The sequence below is a fragment of the Diadema antillarum genome, unplaced genomic scaffold (genome assembly GCF_040938485.1).
Source record: "Diadema antillarum isolate AM-2024a unplaced genomic scaffold, OU_Dant_1.0 seq00001390_RagTag, whole genome shotgun sequence".
In the NCBI taxonomy this organism is placed as follows: Eukaryota; Metazoa; Echinodermata; class Echinoidea; order Diadematoida; family Diadematidae; genus Diadema; species Diadema antillarum.
In genome coordinates this window covers 898,337-915,840 of record NW_027272145.1, presented here as the reverse complement: position 1 = coordinate 915,840, position 17,504 = coordinate 898,337, and the positions used below count along the sequence as shown (strand labels likewise).

Here is a 17,504-nt window from a genome sequence, read left to right as displayed (position 1 = left end):
TTTCTTTTAACTAATATTTTGGAATGCGCATCGGTTGCTATGTGAGGCTGTATCTTAGCAACCAATTGACCTTGGGGCAAAATATTTTGGAATTTTCCGTCAGACACTTTGGGGAACATTTGGTGCGATTTTAAAGAAAATCGGAGGGGGTCGGGTGACAACTTTTCTGAAAATTGGATGATTTGACGTGGATTGACCCAGAGTAATTCTATTCATCTCGCTATCAAAGACGGGGGACATGCTTCATGATAAAATAACTCCTACTTGCTGTCAAGCACGCTCACGTCATATCACGACTATTCACATTCAAGGCCCGCTTATAACAGTCCAGTGAATGGAGAAATACAAGAAAAGAAAGAGACAAAAAAAAGCAGTAATGAAGCATCAATACATTGCTGAAATACAGATATCAAATGAAGGTCATTAAGCTCGAAAATTTGATCACAACAAACAACGGAAACTACCAAACTCTGCTCCGGTAGCATTCCGCCATGGAATCACGGTAATCAAGACAACCATAATTATGCATGAGATTGGACACAGTTGATTCTGCAGACGGCTAATGGCACAGTTCAATTCTCTATTTCAGAGAAGACAAATAAAAATTGATCACCGGTAGTTCTAGAAGCCTGTTACCCAGAATCATCTAGCTGTAATGTACAGTTTGATAGCAGACTGTACACATTTCTTTTTTCGTAATGCAAGGATTGAATGGAACGTAATGAACATAGAATATGATCAGCTACCATGTCCTTCCCTGAAAGACGGGTGTATACATGAAATTGCTATTTGACCTACGTGTATCAAATTTCGAAGACCAAATATTTGTGGTTGGATGTTAAAATATATTTTACAAGTTGAAGATTTTTTTTTTGTTTAAAATGTTAACCCATTCACTATGGGAACCTGGCGGCCTGTGTATTAAGTCTATCATGGGGATTTCAGAATTCAGCGTGGAACGGGTTAAATTCACTGAAGTACTTCATAGGGCACAATACAAAAAAAAAAAAAACTCACTTGAGTACATCATTGTTGTTCACATATGATGGCTTACGTACAGTGCGAAATTTTTAAAAGCCACATAATTGCTAAATCTCATGGTTTATCAATTCGCAACACATTCTACAAGATTAAACTTCCTGTTTCTCTCTGAATATGGCAATTTTTTTCAATTTCTTTCTCAATTTTTTTTTGCATATCTAATGACTTTTTTGTAAGTCAGTCGATCGATATTCACAAAATTATCTTCTGTACACAAAAATGCACTGTACTGTATATATTGTCTCAAAGGGTAGAAATCAGTAAATTTATTCTGAAAAGGATTGAACACTTTATAACTTGTGAACTGTATCACTGTACACTGTACAGTTCTTGATTGTGAAATTTAATAGCCACTCACAAAATCAGCATATAAGTCGCAATTTGTGAAAACAGATTATACACTCAAAAATATTGTGGGTATGGTATGCCTTAAGTAGAGTATTTTGTAAATGATGCACCTTCCTGTATGTTTCTGAGAGTAGACTGGAAAGAGAAAATGAAGCACAGTCAATCCCAATATGCACACACACAAAAAAAAAAGATAAATATGTGCCCAAAGTAGTCAGTGTAAATATGTTTTGGCACAATCCGTCATAAAATCATTACATAAATAGTATGAAGGTAATACACAAACTGGAATGCTTCAAACAGTTTCATCGCATATTTATGTACATGTAGTCAAGGACCTAAGCTTTGCTTGCTCCTTGCTACATCAGCAAATAATAATATCAATCTATTTATGATGAATGAAAGCATAATATTGGTTTAATAACAAGTGTACATACCACTGTAGACTACAATCAACCCTGGCATCTACACATCCGCACAACATCTGTTGATCCCGGAAAACATACGACCGTGCACGAATGCAACCTTCCACAAGAATGGATCAATAGCAGAGTGATCTGTCCATATCGGGGTGGTAGATAGAGGAATTCGAACTTGGAACCAGGAGATTCCAACAAACAATGAGCAAACAGCATCTACAGGGATATACTGTATGTATGTATCTGAGTAAACAAACAGACCAACCCACGTTTCAAAGGAGTGGCCGTCCCGTCCTGTGTGGGGGTGATCGCCTTGTGTGCTGATGCTGTGTATGTGTGTGTGCGTGTGTGTGTGTGTGTGTGTGTGTGTGTGTGTGTGTGTGTGTGTGTGTGTGTGTGTGTGTGTGTGTTTGTGTGTGGTGGGCTAACCAGCCATGTGTTTGAATGAAGACATGAGAAGTGGTATTTTGTGAGTGGGCGTGTACAACCCCAGGCAGTTATCATCAGTCATGCTGTGGAGGCTGGTTTCTGGTATTTTGCTGCATATATAATGTATGTCTCTCTTGCTAAAACCACTACCTATTTTTCCCTCATTTTTTTTTTTTTTTTTTTTTGGGGGGGGGGGGGGGGAGGGTTGGGTGTTCTGGAGGAAATAGCAAATCACTCTGGTTTGAGAAGTAACTGACTCTTTCACCGACTCATGAATGACATGTCATTTCAATAATTTGTGTGGCTTTATAACTTCATTCCTTATTAAATGAATACAAAACAAGCAAACCTTTTTCTGCAAGGTACGCCCATCAAATGAAATGCTGAAAAAAAACTAAAAACATTCAGAAGGATTCTTCAGTGACAGCAAAAAATCACTCAACTTCCCATTCTCCAACAAAGGCAGCAATTGCTCTTTATAGATATATAATAAAAAAAAAATCCAAAGGTATTTTGAAATGTATTAGGATGATGAACTGTAATATTCTTCAAATTATTTCTTTCTACAAATATCATATACAAAGAGCAATGCACCTATCTCTCTCTTCCCAACCCCTGAGAAATACTACACTAGTAGTTGTCAACAGCATTCAGATGCCAAATATTTGTTTTAAACTCAAAAAGAGATATATTCAAGAAACAAACCTGTGCTTCATCTCATATAATTTGTACATGATACACGGACAAATATCAACTTGTGAAATTACGATAAAAAAAAAATCACAACACTGTAACCGTGTTTGCCACACTGCAGAAGAACATCCTTTGAATTTGTGGTATCAGATCAGATCAGCTCTCACAGGATTTATAAAGTCAATGAAGAGAAAGAAATGAAAAGAATGCTTTGTAGACACTTCTGCATGCTGGCTTTGACGTCATAAAATTGCAATAAAAACGTCGCGGGTAGTCATCCTTTTCTGGCCAAGAACAATGAATGTTTACGCACTTGAACTTGGAGAGCATTTCATGTTTACACAGCTATGTCACGCAGAAACTGGCAAGTTGAAGACTTCCCTAAATTTTTTTTTTTTCTCATCAACATAGGTTTTGACTTTGTCTATTTCTTTAATCTTTGTATTTTGAATTCTCATTTGTTGCATTATCTACTATTTCATTGTATAATTTTATCATGATATGCAAAATGTATAGTGTATAATTACAGGGCTCTCTTGAAAAGCAGGCCTATGGCTTGAACAAGACTTACCCTGTATTCTTTTAAAGAAAACATGAATAAATAAATAAATTAATTAATTAACTGTACTTTTCTACAGAAACACATTCTTTTACATACACACAGATGACAAACCATAAGACACAAAGCATGATTGATGTTATGAGTGCTCAGAATAGAAATATCCTGCCAGTTATCTTGAATGTACAAATCTTACAATAACTTAATTGTCTGATTAAAGGTAGGAACAGGAATAGAAATGGATCACCATGTGACATGCTTCCTAGAGGTTTGTTAATAAAAAGATGGAATTAAAGGTTTGTTTTTCCAAAGGTTCCTTACACCTAAAATGAAATAAAAGTCATTCATCCAAAAATGAGAAATAATAAAGGTGTGTACCAACAGACCTTCTAAATCACAAACCTTATTTCCTTTTCAAGTATCTTTGAAATAAAAAAGCTTTCTTCACTCTTGGATTAAGAACCGTCAGAATAACAAACTTTTTTTAATACATATTTTTTTATTAACATACTTAAAGAATAATGAAGCTCCCAAATGACAAGCTGTAACAGTGTGTATATATTCTACATGCCACCACATCTCAATTTATGATATGGAGCCACATAAACTACACTTCAAAATGCACACTATACACTTTTGGGGTAATGTTTGACGTATTTCCGTTTCACTCTTCAAATAACACTTTGCTGTCGTTGTTCAACTTTGACGATTACATTTCCACATATGAGACCATGATTGTTCTTTTTCCCCTGGGAACGCCTTGGCAACCACTTCCCACACAACTCCCACTACGCCATTGAGGTAAGTGTGCACTGTGGTTTTATGCTCTGCAAAATGTCTACGTTGCCAACACAACAAGCATTCTGATATAGTTTTCCCTTTTAAAAGATCAGCAAAGAAAAATGTACATGTATTTTGCTCGTCAAACAAGCTTTCGATGGCATGAAAGCAACCTTGAACAATGCTTTTTTTTGTCAAACTTTTCTACTGTCAGGCGAAGAAAATGATGGTATGGGAATTGAACTTTGCATGACGCTGAATACACACATTTTTAAGCATGAATAGCTTGACTTTTCAAACTGGATACAAATTGAAGAAGAGGTAGAACTGAGCTTGACGTTATATTCACTTCCAACATGGTGTGTACGTTGGGTACGTGACTTAGTTGGACGAGTAACTGACAAAGATGGATGAATAGGCTATCTACATGTATCATGTTCGCAGTCTTTTAAAGGGAACCCAAACCAACAAAGAGCAATGTGGATTGAGTGAAAGCAGCAACATCAGTAGAACACATTAGTGAAAGTTTGAGGAAAATCGGACGATTGATACAAAAGTTTTGGTGTTGGAACCGCCGGATGAGAAGACTACTAGAGGTTATGACGTATGTGTGGACAACAATTAAAAGAAAATATAAAGAAAATTCCACAAAAATTCACTTTTCAAGCATAATGAAAGAGCACTTGACTATCTGCTTTCAGAAAGCAGGGGGAATAATTGCTACCCTTAACATATATGTCAGTCCCAAGTTGATGGAATGCGTAATTTTCATGTAAAATGAATGTTTGTGGGATTCCCTTTATATTTTCTTTACATTCTGGTCCTCACATACATCTAGTACGTCATAACCTCTAGTAGTCTCCTCGTCCAGTGGTCCCAACACCAAAACTTTAAAAATTCATAACTTTTGCATTGATTGTCTGAGTTTCCTCAAACTTTCACTGATGTGTTCTGCTAATGTTGCTGCTTTTGCTCCAATCCACATTGCTCTTTGGGTTTGGGTCCCCTTTAATACTTGCATTATATACTGGTATGGTGATGATAGAGTCAATTATACATTCCTCCAGTCATTTTAGCTTTCTTTTTTATCTTGACTAGATACAATGCAAGGCAAGAATGAAACAGTTGATTGCAGAGCATGCATATCGCGGTAATTTTCTTGCTTTGACGGAGTAAACAATGGGAGGGAATCGTGCGAGTAATGATCCCATTATCAGCCTACTAAATGCTTGTTTCAAAACCAAGCTGGCACTTTGGAACATAAAGGGGTTTGGCAATACTGCGGCATATCTCTGGAAACATTGAGGGTTGGTTGAACTTTCAAAGAAGAGAGAAAAATCAAAAGATCAGTTAAAAAAGCAAAACAAAACAAAATAGACTGGTGGCTTTTGTAAAGTCGATATTACACTTCAAATCATATGCTTGTGAAACTGAGAGGATCACAGGCAGTAGTCATGACTATGATAGAAGCCAACACTCCCCGTTGTCAAAACAGTTTTATTCATTCAACATCAGTCACATCCTGTCACTGTATTAGCAAAATCGAACATCATTTTAGGGCAGGAGCAGGTTTTTATTTGACTAAAAACCAAAAATCAAACCAAAACAAAACAAAACAAAACAAAACAAAAAACAGCAATCCAGATGAGAATGAAACATACTGGGCATTGGGGTACCACCTCTGTGCAGACTATTCTCATCAATGACCTTTTCCCATAGTACAACTCTTCTTGTGGAAGGTGTTTGTTTAGTAGCCGTTGGCAAGGAGAAAATTTGATGAATATAAACTCAGACAGTGAGTGTGCACATCCAAAGAGCATCATGTGCATACATCGCATTTGACAGTATATTTGCCAGTACCCCATAAAATGCTAAAAATAGAGCACAAATCACATTCACGGTCCAATTTGGCAACTGATCAGTATAAATTTGTGCGAGAGCTAAAACAGAAAAGAAAATGGTGCTTGAAAAGTTAACTTCGGTTTTGGTAAACGTGGGCAAAAGAAGAGCAGAACTGAAATTGGCGCTCTAAAAGCAGGACATATCTCATTTGCTCGTATATCAGGCCAGATTGGCTGTGTACACATCCCCCTACCTCACCCCCCCCCCCCCCACAATACTACCGCAACTATCACCATCATCATTTACACAACAGCAATATGCATCAACAGACCAGCAGATATTACAACCTGTCAGAATTTTCACATTACTAATTCATGAGGAGACAGTGATGCATTTCTCTATAAAAATGAATCTTTTGTAGAGATTGAAAATGGGTTCACATTTCTTCAAGAACTAGGCACAGTTTGTATTCAAGAATGAATCTAAAGGCACATATTTTTGTATCCATTTTTCCCTTGAGCAGAATCACAAGGAAAACAAGACTTTGTCTACAAAATTAAAAAGAGTGACGTTATTACTAAATACAGCACAAAACAGCAGTATTTTCTTTCAAGAATTTCATGGTCATGTGAAGTAGATCCTATATTTAGTTCCTGGCAGAATGGATTACATTTTTTATCTTTTTTTACCCATTTACTTATTCATTCATTTATCTATTTATCATTATCATAATTAAAAATTTATTAATTTATTTTTGCAGCATCCATGACTGCTGGTCAAAGTTTGTAACTGTAGAAGTGAAAATTTTCGCGGTGTTGAAATTTTTTGCATTTCGCGCAATTAGAAACTAGTGCCTTCAGTAAATAAAAGCATGCGAATATTTTTGCTTGCCATATGTTCCAGTAATTGATGTCTTGATTTCGCGGAATTAAAAACACACGAAACTCTTCTTACCGGGCCGGACGCAAAAAAATAAGTCAAGCAAAAATATCCACTTTTACAGTAACTTGTCAATTTTGTGACAGAACTACCCTGGGGCTGGGTATATAGCCCTACAGCAATGTAAAGATATGAATATGAAACTATTGAAATACTTCTTTGCTTGTATTTCCCTGCTTTTGTTTGCAATTCAAATTGCACTATACTGCTTTTTGTTGGCTCTAGGGTAGTAAAGGCAAAAATACTACATAATTCACATTTTCAAAAGGTCAGATGTTCCGTGCATTTTTTTTCTACACACAAATGGGTCTGGTTTACTTCAGCTGCACACTTAAGGGCTTTTTACACTTGTAAAATTTTGCTTAGCCCCGGACCAACGGTGGGGCTAAGGGGGGGCCTTAGCCCCACCGTTGGTACGGGACTATCCTTAGCCCACTTTCTGTTTACACTCGTTTTTGCCAAAGTGGGCTAGCCCCACCGATAGTACGGTACTATCTGGCCCTGCAAAATAGCAGGGGTTAGCACCGCAATTGCGGTGCTAGCACCGCAATTGCGGTGCCAAGCAAGTGAGTGTAAACAGAACGAAAAAATAATCCTGGGCTAAGCGACGGAGACGAAGTCCGACCCTCACTGACCAATCAGAAACGAGGTAATCAAGTGCTGCCGGTGCGTGCGTGTACGTGTACAGTACACGGCGTAATTATGAATATTCATGTGGTTTGGAAAGTCCGGGGCTAAGAAATACGAGTGTAAAAAGGTCAGTTTTTTCCTTAGCCCCGGACAAGAGATAGTACGGGACTAATTGGCGAGTGTAAAAAGCTGAAAAAATTGGTACGGGACTAACGATAGTCCTGGGTCAGAGAAAGTCCGGGGTTAAGAAACACAAGTGTAAAAAGCCCTTTACATTGGCTGGATGTAAACCTACCCACTTTTAGCCACTTTAATCAGAAAGTCTGCCGTCTTTGCTGCATGACGCAGCCTTGAACGGGGCATGGGTTTAAAGGGATAGGTCTATTTACCTCCAAATTGAGATGTGAATTCAGTGTGCGTGAAGATATTAGCAGCAAATAAAAACTTTGAAGAAAATTGGACAGTCTGTGCAAAAGTTATGAATTCTATAGGTTTTTGTTAAATCCAAGTGCCATCATGGCTGGATAAAAATACAACAATTTTGTGATGACATGGTAGGGCCATGATAGAAATAGAGAATTCCACAAGATTTCGATATTTATGAAAAACACACATTCCTTCAACTTGTTACGAACATACATGTTGTAAGTTATGGGCAAAATCGTTCCACCTGCTTTCAGAACGAGGTAAGTCAGGTGCTCTTCCATCATGCTAGAAACGCAAAAACATGTTGAAATCACATTATATCGGCTTCATATTGTTGCCCTACTGTGACATCACAAATTGTTGTATTGTCTTCTTGGTCAGCAATGACATAACAATGGATTTATATACAGTAACATTGGACAAAATTATTATCTTTTTTAAATCATAGCTTTTGAGTGCATTTTCAAATTTTCCTTAAACTTCACTGACACTGTAAAACATGATATATTCGCGGCATGAATTTTTCGCGAATTGGAGCCGACAGCCTTTTTGGCGGTATGACATTTTCGCAAACTGCCACTGGCATTCAATGCATATAGTGTAGGCAAGAACTTTCGCGTGCATTTTAATTTCGCGAATCTTGGCGCTCGCGAAATTCGCGAAATTAAAATGCATGCGAATATTCCTCATTTTACAGTAATTGTGTAAAATATTTCTGCATTAACTGAATGCAACAATATTCTGGAGAGAGGCTCCCCTTTAACCAATGTGCTATCGCTGATGGCTTTTTGGAGATCTCTGGCAGGGAGCATTCAATGGGGCACATGCAGTCAGCTGCATATCAACCTAATTAGTCTGCACAAGAAGGTATAGTAGTTGAGAGGCGTGTTCAGAATCTGAACATCTTGGTACCAATGTATGCCACTGGAAGTGGAAGATTGACGAGTTGATTAGATTACCACAGGAAAAATAGGAAGAAAGCCAGTCCGGTCCTTCAGGATACATCCTAATGAAAGAGCCTGATTCAATTTAAATACTAGTGCGGAACCTGTGTAACAGAATTATGAGAATATAATACCTCCTTAGCATCACTTTCCAGCCAAACAACATAATGAATATTGTAGTGTGGAGGGGCAGTGTGTAATTAATTGTAAAGGGGAATCATAATATCATGTAATTTGAATGTAAATGGGTATTTACATACATGTATATTGTACATTGTATAATGTGTATTGAGGATAGTATGAAGTGATTATACAGATGTGTTGTGAATGATAATTCAAAGTGATATCATGCCCCATGCTGCTGATGTTCAGATACATGTGACAAGTAATCATCTTGTATCTATGACAGCTGTATATTATGGAAGCATATTGGGATGCAAGATAGGCCTACAAGTTACATTACCAATTCATTAAAGTCTGATCTCAATTCATCCTTATGAAAAATACCTGGAAAAATATGTTGCCATGCATGTAACAGACATGAAGCAATATTGTTCAGTTGTCAAACTAAAAGCTGAAATGTTTGGTTCCCTAGTCTACAGTCTTGAAACTAATGTGATCTAGGCATTTTACATACCAAACACACTGTCAAAGAAGGTCTAGCTGGTTGAATGACAAGTCTATGATGAATGTGTCAAATATCTTTACTATATGTAAACAAAAGGAAACTGACCAGTAATGTATCACTTCTAAATTTTTCACTTACAAATATTCTCTACAAACAGACATATGTTTCGTATCAAAGTGAGCATTATTTTTTTTTTCTAACTACTACTATTTCCTGCCATTTTCTACTATGAGCATTCACGTATTGAAAATTATAGTTTTTGGTTATGGCTGAAGACTTTCGAAACTACCACAAGGCAGCAACACGTACACGGCGTAAGGAATATAATATGTGTATTACTGAACCACTTCTTTTAAAATGAAGGCAGTCAAACCCAAGAACATGTATGTTGTAGATCTATATGTTTTCTGCTACGTGCTTCTTTTATAACAAATTTTGTCCGCCAGGGGTGAACAAACATTGGATCTAAAAGTCAGTTTTACTGACTTTCAAAGAATTGGCATTTTCACCAGCATAAATGGGCTTTTGTTGAAAGAGATCCTTATCATATCCCAGCTGAACGCCTGCCTGCTTACCAGTCACAAAGAACTGTAGGTGGACATGCTCGCATGCACAGCCATAAATCCACACTTCCTACACAAAACTTTTATCTGACCGATAATAAATACCTCCTGTCTACTCGCCCCATATGTGGTGAAAACAACCAATATGAAGGCATTCAAGTAAATTTTGCTATTAAATCTAACCTCCCCCTCAATATGATTTCTTTTAAAATAAAAATTCTTCCCATATATAACACTATTGTCAAGTGTTTTGAGGAAAGCAATATCGAACTCGGCTGTATATTCTGCGAATGGTATTGGTATAATTATGATGTGATGGCTCAGTGAGTAGAGCGGCTGCCCTCACAATCGGGAGGTCGTGGGTTCAAACCCCGGCCGCGCCATACCAAAAGACGTTAAAAGATGGGAGTTGCTGCTACCTTGTTTGCCATTCAACAGTTGAAAAGGATATAGCAACGTCGATCTGGCGCTGCTCAGTGGCTGCCGGGCCCACGATCAATTGGGCAAAATGAATTTCCATACTTGGACAATAAAATTTGGAGTTTATATCCAAAACAATTATTATTATTATTATCATCATCATCATCATCATCATCATCATCATCATCATCATCATTATTATTATTATTATTATTATGTATGTACTGGGGTTTTTTTTTTTTATCCAGTAGGTAATAAAACTCAGCTGTATTCAGCTTTAAAACTACCTGGCAATTATAATAACAATGAGAGTTTGAATAAAATATCAATGTCATTACACAGCACTGACTGCAATCACAACATGAACTAGAGATTGTAATTTGTCATCACTGACAAATTAAGGTGATCCGATTTTTTTTTTTTATCAATGATTCGAGTCCTGATCGCAATAGGCATGACCATACAAGTTTCATCTGTGTTTAGAGACATTGGCCGTGTGATGTTTGCATTCTCATTTAGAAAAGGGAGTCATATCTGCCATCTTTGGTACCAAATTCTGTATACACTGAATAACGAAGATACAGCAATGAATACATATGACCTTTGACCCACCTTTGCACTCCCAAGATTGCATCTGATGAAATAGTGGTTATTTTGTGAAATGATTCTCGCGACATCGTCTATACGTGTGAAAAATATGGCAAAGATAGGACAGGTATTCGCCAAGATACAAGATGAAACATTTATGACCTTTGACCCTAATTTACATACCCAAGATGTTGTCTGATCTAGTAGTTGTTATTTTATGAAATAATGTACGAGACATGAACTAAACATGTGCAAAATATGGGGGTGATAGGGCGTGTTTTTCTTGAGTTATTGCAAAGAGAGTTGCAGAAAGAAAGAAATATCTCAATACATAGAAGATAAGCTTTAATTTCAACCAATTTTTTATCGTAATCCCGACATCGTATGAAAAAACAAAGGAAATAAAACGATAGCGCAAAGTCTCAGCTACAACATATTAAAATCTGGGAGAAATTCACCGAAGGGTAAGTGAGCTAGTGCTCGATAAAGACAATCATGTCAATTTTCACATTAAAGAAAATTCCCTCCCATAGAGATAACACGTCATAACGAAGATACAAAAAGAAGTACATATGACCTTTGAACTCAATTTGCAACGACAAGATGGCATCTGAGTAAAAAGTGGTTATTTTGTGAAATGATCCTTGTAACATGGTCTTTGCGTGTGCAAAATATGGGAAAGATAGGACATGTATTCACTAAGATACAGGGTGAAACACTTATGACCTTTGACCCTACTTTACATACCCAAGATGGTGTCCGATCAAGTAGTTGTTATTTTATGAAATAATTCACGTGACATGAACTAAACATGTGCAAAATATGGGATTGATAGCCATTGTTGTGGTTCATCTATTGCACAGAAAGTAGTAGAAAGAAAGAAAAATAAAGAAAAATATGTTATTTTATAGAAATTTGAAGGAGAAGCATAAAAAAATCAGAAAAAGATAAAGTAAGGAAAGGGAGATTAAGATTAACTAAAGAAAAAGAAGAAAAAAAGTGTTTTAAGAAATTAAAAAAAATATTGGCAGGAGTGAGCCTCGAACCAGGGACCTTAGGATTACGAGTCGGATGCGCTACGCAATGACCTATTTCATTCTCCATAGGCCCTGTGTATTAAGCAAAATGACGCTGCATCGAAGCCTCGTGACATTTTCAACCAAGTTTTTCGACGTGATGCCGACATCGTATGAAAAAATGGAGGGCACACTTACGATAGCCCAAAGTCTCAGCTACAACATACTAAAATCTAGGAGAAATTCACCGAAGCATAAGTGAGCTAGTGCTCGAAAAAGAGAGTCATGTCAATTTTCACTGCCAGAAAAACTGCTCTCCCATAGAGATAACACGTAAACTGGTCAAATTTGACAATATTACTTTCAATCCATTTTTACGAGGTGATACTGTCCTCCAATCAAAATGTTGTTATTATATTAATGAAAAATCATTAAATAAGCTACAACATACTGAAATTTGGGTGTAAATTGGCAAAGGATAAGTGAGATACGCTCGAGTGAACTTGAAATTTGATGACGTCATTTTGAAAATTTACTTTTTTTACTTTATTAAGAAATTTGATATCTTTTAATCATTTTGTCAGCATTGCCACCCCATGAAATGACATGTACAACACATCAGCTTTCAAAATATGTACAGAAAATGGAGGGTCACCGTCCATCCTGACGAGTAAAATCGGATTTAAAATTGGCGTTTTTTTGGCATCGTTGCACTGTATATCGCCATTGACGCGCGCGCGGAATTTCAACTTTGACGGGCCCGTATGACGTCATATTGAGTCGGATTGACTTGAAACTTGGTAGACATATTTCTTGACATTTCAGGCAGCCGATAAGTGTGAAAAAACGGGAAATTTCTATTGCATATGAGCTGTGCGTGCGTATATGAGCGCGCGCGTACGCGTCCGTCCAATTTTTTCAATTTTTCAAAAAATGCTCCAAATGGTCTGAAACGTGTGCAAAAAAAATTTGAGCTCGATTTGAGCATACAAATATTTCAACGCGCGCGTACGCGCACGTTTTAAGATATAGATGAATTTTGAGAATGTGAGTAGAATGCGCATAACTTGAAATGTATGTGACGTAAATTTCATTGCAAAATTCCATTCCATTAATGAGATATGAATGAAAATGTGTTTTCATATAATGACGTCATAGTGACGTCAAGGTCGACTGATCACTATGATATTACTTGATCTGCCGTCTTTGGGACATGATACATATATGGTATGAGTTTGACATTGATAGGCAATGCACTTTCTGAGCTAACCTCTGCACAACTTTTGAGGAGAAATAAAGAAAGAATCAGTACAGATACAGAAGGTGATCCGAAGGATACTCGGATCACCTAATTATATTCATGAAGCAGAAGCCATAGAAATTAGAACTACACATGTATCAGGTAAAATATATAGCAGCCACCCAGTGGTATCAAGGTCAGCTATAAACAATAGATCCAAATGTCCACTGTTTACACTGTTCCAACATCCAGTCACAAAAATATTGACATTCATATAGCCTTATATCCTACACTGTCCAAAACAAAAAATGCATGAGTATGTACTGTATGCATATATGTGTGTGTGTGTGTGTGTGAGTGCACTTGGGATGTTCACATACATGTATCATTAACACACCGTATATTACACATTGGACATGCATCATGTTCATATGTATACATGCTATGCTTTTAACAATCTTAACAGTTAAAGGACAAGTTCACCTTCATATACACGTGGTTTGAGTGAATGCAGCAATATTTAATAGCAGAACACATCAGTGAGATTTTCAGCAAAATTGGATAATCCGTTCAAAAGCTATGAATTAGGTGATCCGAGTATCCTTCGGATCACCTTCTGTATCTGTACGGATTCTTTCTTCTTCTTTGTTTCTTTATTTCTCCGCAAAAGTTGTGCAGAGGTTAGCTCAGAAAGTCCGTTGCCTATCAATTTCAAAATTATACCATGTATGCATCATGTCCTAAAGACGACAAATCTAATGTATCATTGTGATCAGTCGACCGTGACGTCACTATGACGTCATTATATGAAAACACATTCTCAATCATATCTCATTAATGGAATGGAATTTTTCAATGAAATTTACGTCACATATATTTCAAATTATGCGCATTCTACTCATGTTCTCAAAGTTCATATTTTCTCTGAAAACGTGCGCGTACGCGCGCGTTGAAATATTTGTATGCTCCAATCGAGCTCAAAATTTTTTTGCACACGTTTCAGACCATTTGGAGCATTTTTTGAAAAATTGAAAAAATCGGACGGACGCGTACGCACGCGCGCATATACGCACGCACAGCTCATGTGCAGTTGAAATTTCCAGTTTTTTCACTTTGATCGGATGTCTGAAATGTTAAGGAATATTTATACCAAGTTTCAAATCAATGCGACTCAATATGACGTCACACGGGCCCGTCAAAGTTGAAATTCCGCGCGCGCGTCAATGGCGATATACAGTGCAACTATGCCAAAAAACTGCTAATTTTAAATTAGATTTTACTCGTCAGGATGGACGGTGACCCCCCATTTTCTTTACATATTTTAAAACCTGATGAGTTGTACATGTCATTTCATGGGGTGGCAATGCTGACAAAATGATTAAAAGATAGCAAATTTCTTAATAAAGTAAAAAAAGTAAATTTTCAAAATGACGTCATCAAATTTTAAGTTCATTCGAGCGTATCTCACTAGTCCTTTGTCAATTTTCACCCAGATTTCAGTATGTTGTAGCTTTTTTAATGTTCTTTCAAAAATAAAATTACAAAATTTTGATTGGATAACGGTATCACCTCGTAAAAATGGATTGAAAGTAACCTTGTCAAATCTGACCAGTTTACGTGTTATCTCTATGGGAGTGCAGTTTTTCTGGAAATGAAAATTGACATGACTATCTTTATCGAGCACTAGCTCACTTACCCTTCGGTAAATTTCTCCCAGATTTTGATATGTTGTAGCTGAGACTTTACGCTACCGTAACTGTGCCCTTCGTTTTTTCATACGATGTCGGGATCACGTCAAAAATTTTGGTTGAAATTCAGGCTTATCTTCGATGTATTGAGATATTTCTTTCTTTCTGCAACTTTCTTTGCAATAACTCAAGAAAAACACGCCCTATTACTTCCATGTTTTGCACATGTTTAGTTCATGTCACGTACATTATTTCATAAAATAACAACTACTTGATCGGACACCATCTTGGGTATGTAAATTAGGGTCAAAGGTCATAAGTGTTTCATCCTGTATCTTAGTGAATACATGTCCTATCTTTCCCACATTTTGCAAACGCAAAGACCATGTTACAAGGATCATTTCACAAAATAACCACTTTTTACTCAGATGCCATCTTGTCTGTGCAAATTGAGGTCAAATGTCATATGTACTTCTTTTTGTATCCTCGTTATGACGTGTTATCTCTATGGGAGGGAATTTTTTTAAATGTGAAAATTGACATGATTGTTTTTATCGAGCACTAGCTCACTTACCCTTCGGTGAATTTCTCCCAGATTTTAATATGTTGTAGCTGAGACTTTGCGCTATCGTCAATTTTGATTTTGTTTTTTCATACGATGTCGGGATCACGATAAAAAACTTGGTTGAAATTAAAGCTTATCTTCTATGTATTGAGATATTTCTTTCTTTCTGCAACTTTCTTTGCAATAACTCAAGAAAAACACGCCCTATCACCCCCATATTCTGCACATGTTTAGTTCATGTCACGTACATTATTTCATAAAATAACAACTACTTGATCGGACAACATCTTTGGTATGTAAATTAGGGTCAAAGGTCATAAATGTTTCATCTTGTATCTTGGCGAATACCTGTCCTATCTTTCCCATATTTTGCACACGTATAGACGATGTCGCAAGAATCATTTCACAAAATAACCACTTTTTCCTCAGATGCCATCTTGGGAGTGTAAAGGTGGGTCAAAGGTCATATGTATTTGTTGTTGTATCTTCGTTATCTAGTGTATACGGAATTTGGTACCAAAGATGGCAGATATGACTCCCTTTTCTAAACGAGAATTCAAACATCACACGCGGCCAACGTGTTTAACAACAGACGAAACCTGTATGGTCATGCCTATTGCGATCAGGACTCGAATCATTGATGAAAAAAAAATCGGATCACCTTAATTTGTCAGTAATGACAAATTACAATCTCTAGTTTTTGATGTTTCTGCTCAGTCACGGCTGGATGAAAAGACTACTATAGCTTGTGATGTCACATGAGTACAACGATATAAGAACGAATGAAGAAAATTCAACATATTTCCATTTTTCTCCCATAACAAAAAACACTTGACTTCTCTCTTTCAGAAGGCAGGGTACGTCAGTAGCAAGTCGAAGAAATGTGCACTTTATTCAAAAAGTAAAGTTTTGTGAAATTCTCCTTCTATTTTCCTTATATACATAGTTGTACGCATGTGACATCATACACTGTAGTAGTCTTCTCTTCCAGCAGTAACTGCGCAGATACTTAAAATATTAATAACTTTTGAACGGATTGTCCAATTTTCCTCAAACTTTCACTGATGTGCTCTACTAATATTGCTGCATTCTCTCAATCCTTATGTATATGAAGGTGGACTTGTCCTTTAATGCGGCTTACACTGCTTTGAAATTGTATACAAGGTAATCAATCTACCACTGAATTATACCTTTCCATATTGACTATGGGTAGTAGTAGGGGATATAAGAACAATATATCCTGTGATATCCATATGTAGATATATGCAGGCTATGCTGGCATAAAAGTACCTTGGTAGACTTATTCAATGCATGATCAGGTTTCAGTGGAGCAGGGCTAAAACATAAAACGATTAATTGGTGTAATCCCAAGGGACAGTCTAAAAGCGAGTGATGTGCTATGATTTGCCTCCATACAAATTACAGTACCACATCGATCGACACAGTTGTCCAAAGTCAGTTTTGTTTTGTTTTGTTTTGTTTTGCTAAATTGTTTTTCTTGGCAGATACAAAGTCATACACTACATCAACCTGTTCCAAATTGTGTTGCCTTCTAAAATCTATAGTTGCCACGATAAAAGAAAGATAGGTTTTCACTCATTTACTCATTTGTATCAGAAGACTTGCTTCCAAAAGGATCTGTACTGGCAATTGCACTTCAATGCAGTCTTTGATTTCAGTCATGATCATTAAAGGACAAGTTCACCTTCATAAACATAAGGATTGAGAGAATGCAACAATATTAGT

The 17,504-nt window shown here is 36.7% G+C and overlaps 1 protein-coding gene across 2 annotated transcripts in view; it reads right to left on the bottom strand.

Annotated features, from left to right (window-relative positions):
* The window catches only part of LOC139708931 (sodium/calcium exchanger Calx-like), a 95,485-nt gene that overhangs the window by 63,769 nt on the left and 14,212 nt on the right, over window positions 1-17,504 (bottom strand). Inside the window, exon 1 of one of the 2 annotated variants that reach the window (XM_071620896.1) lies at window positions 1,827-1,991. The exons of the other annotated variant lie outside the window; for it this stretch is intronic. The gene's annotated coding sequence lies outside the window, so the exon portion shown is untranslated. Of the gene's footprint in view, window positions 1-1,826; window positions 1,992-17,504 lie in introns of those variants that run through there. 2 annotated transcript variants of the gene reach the window in all.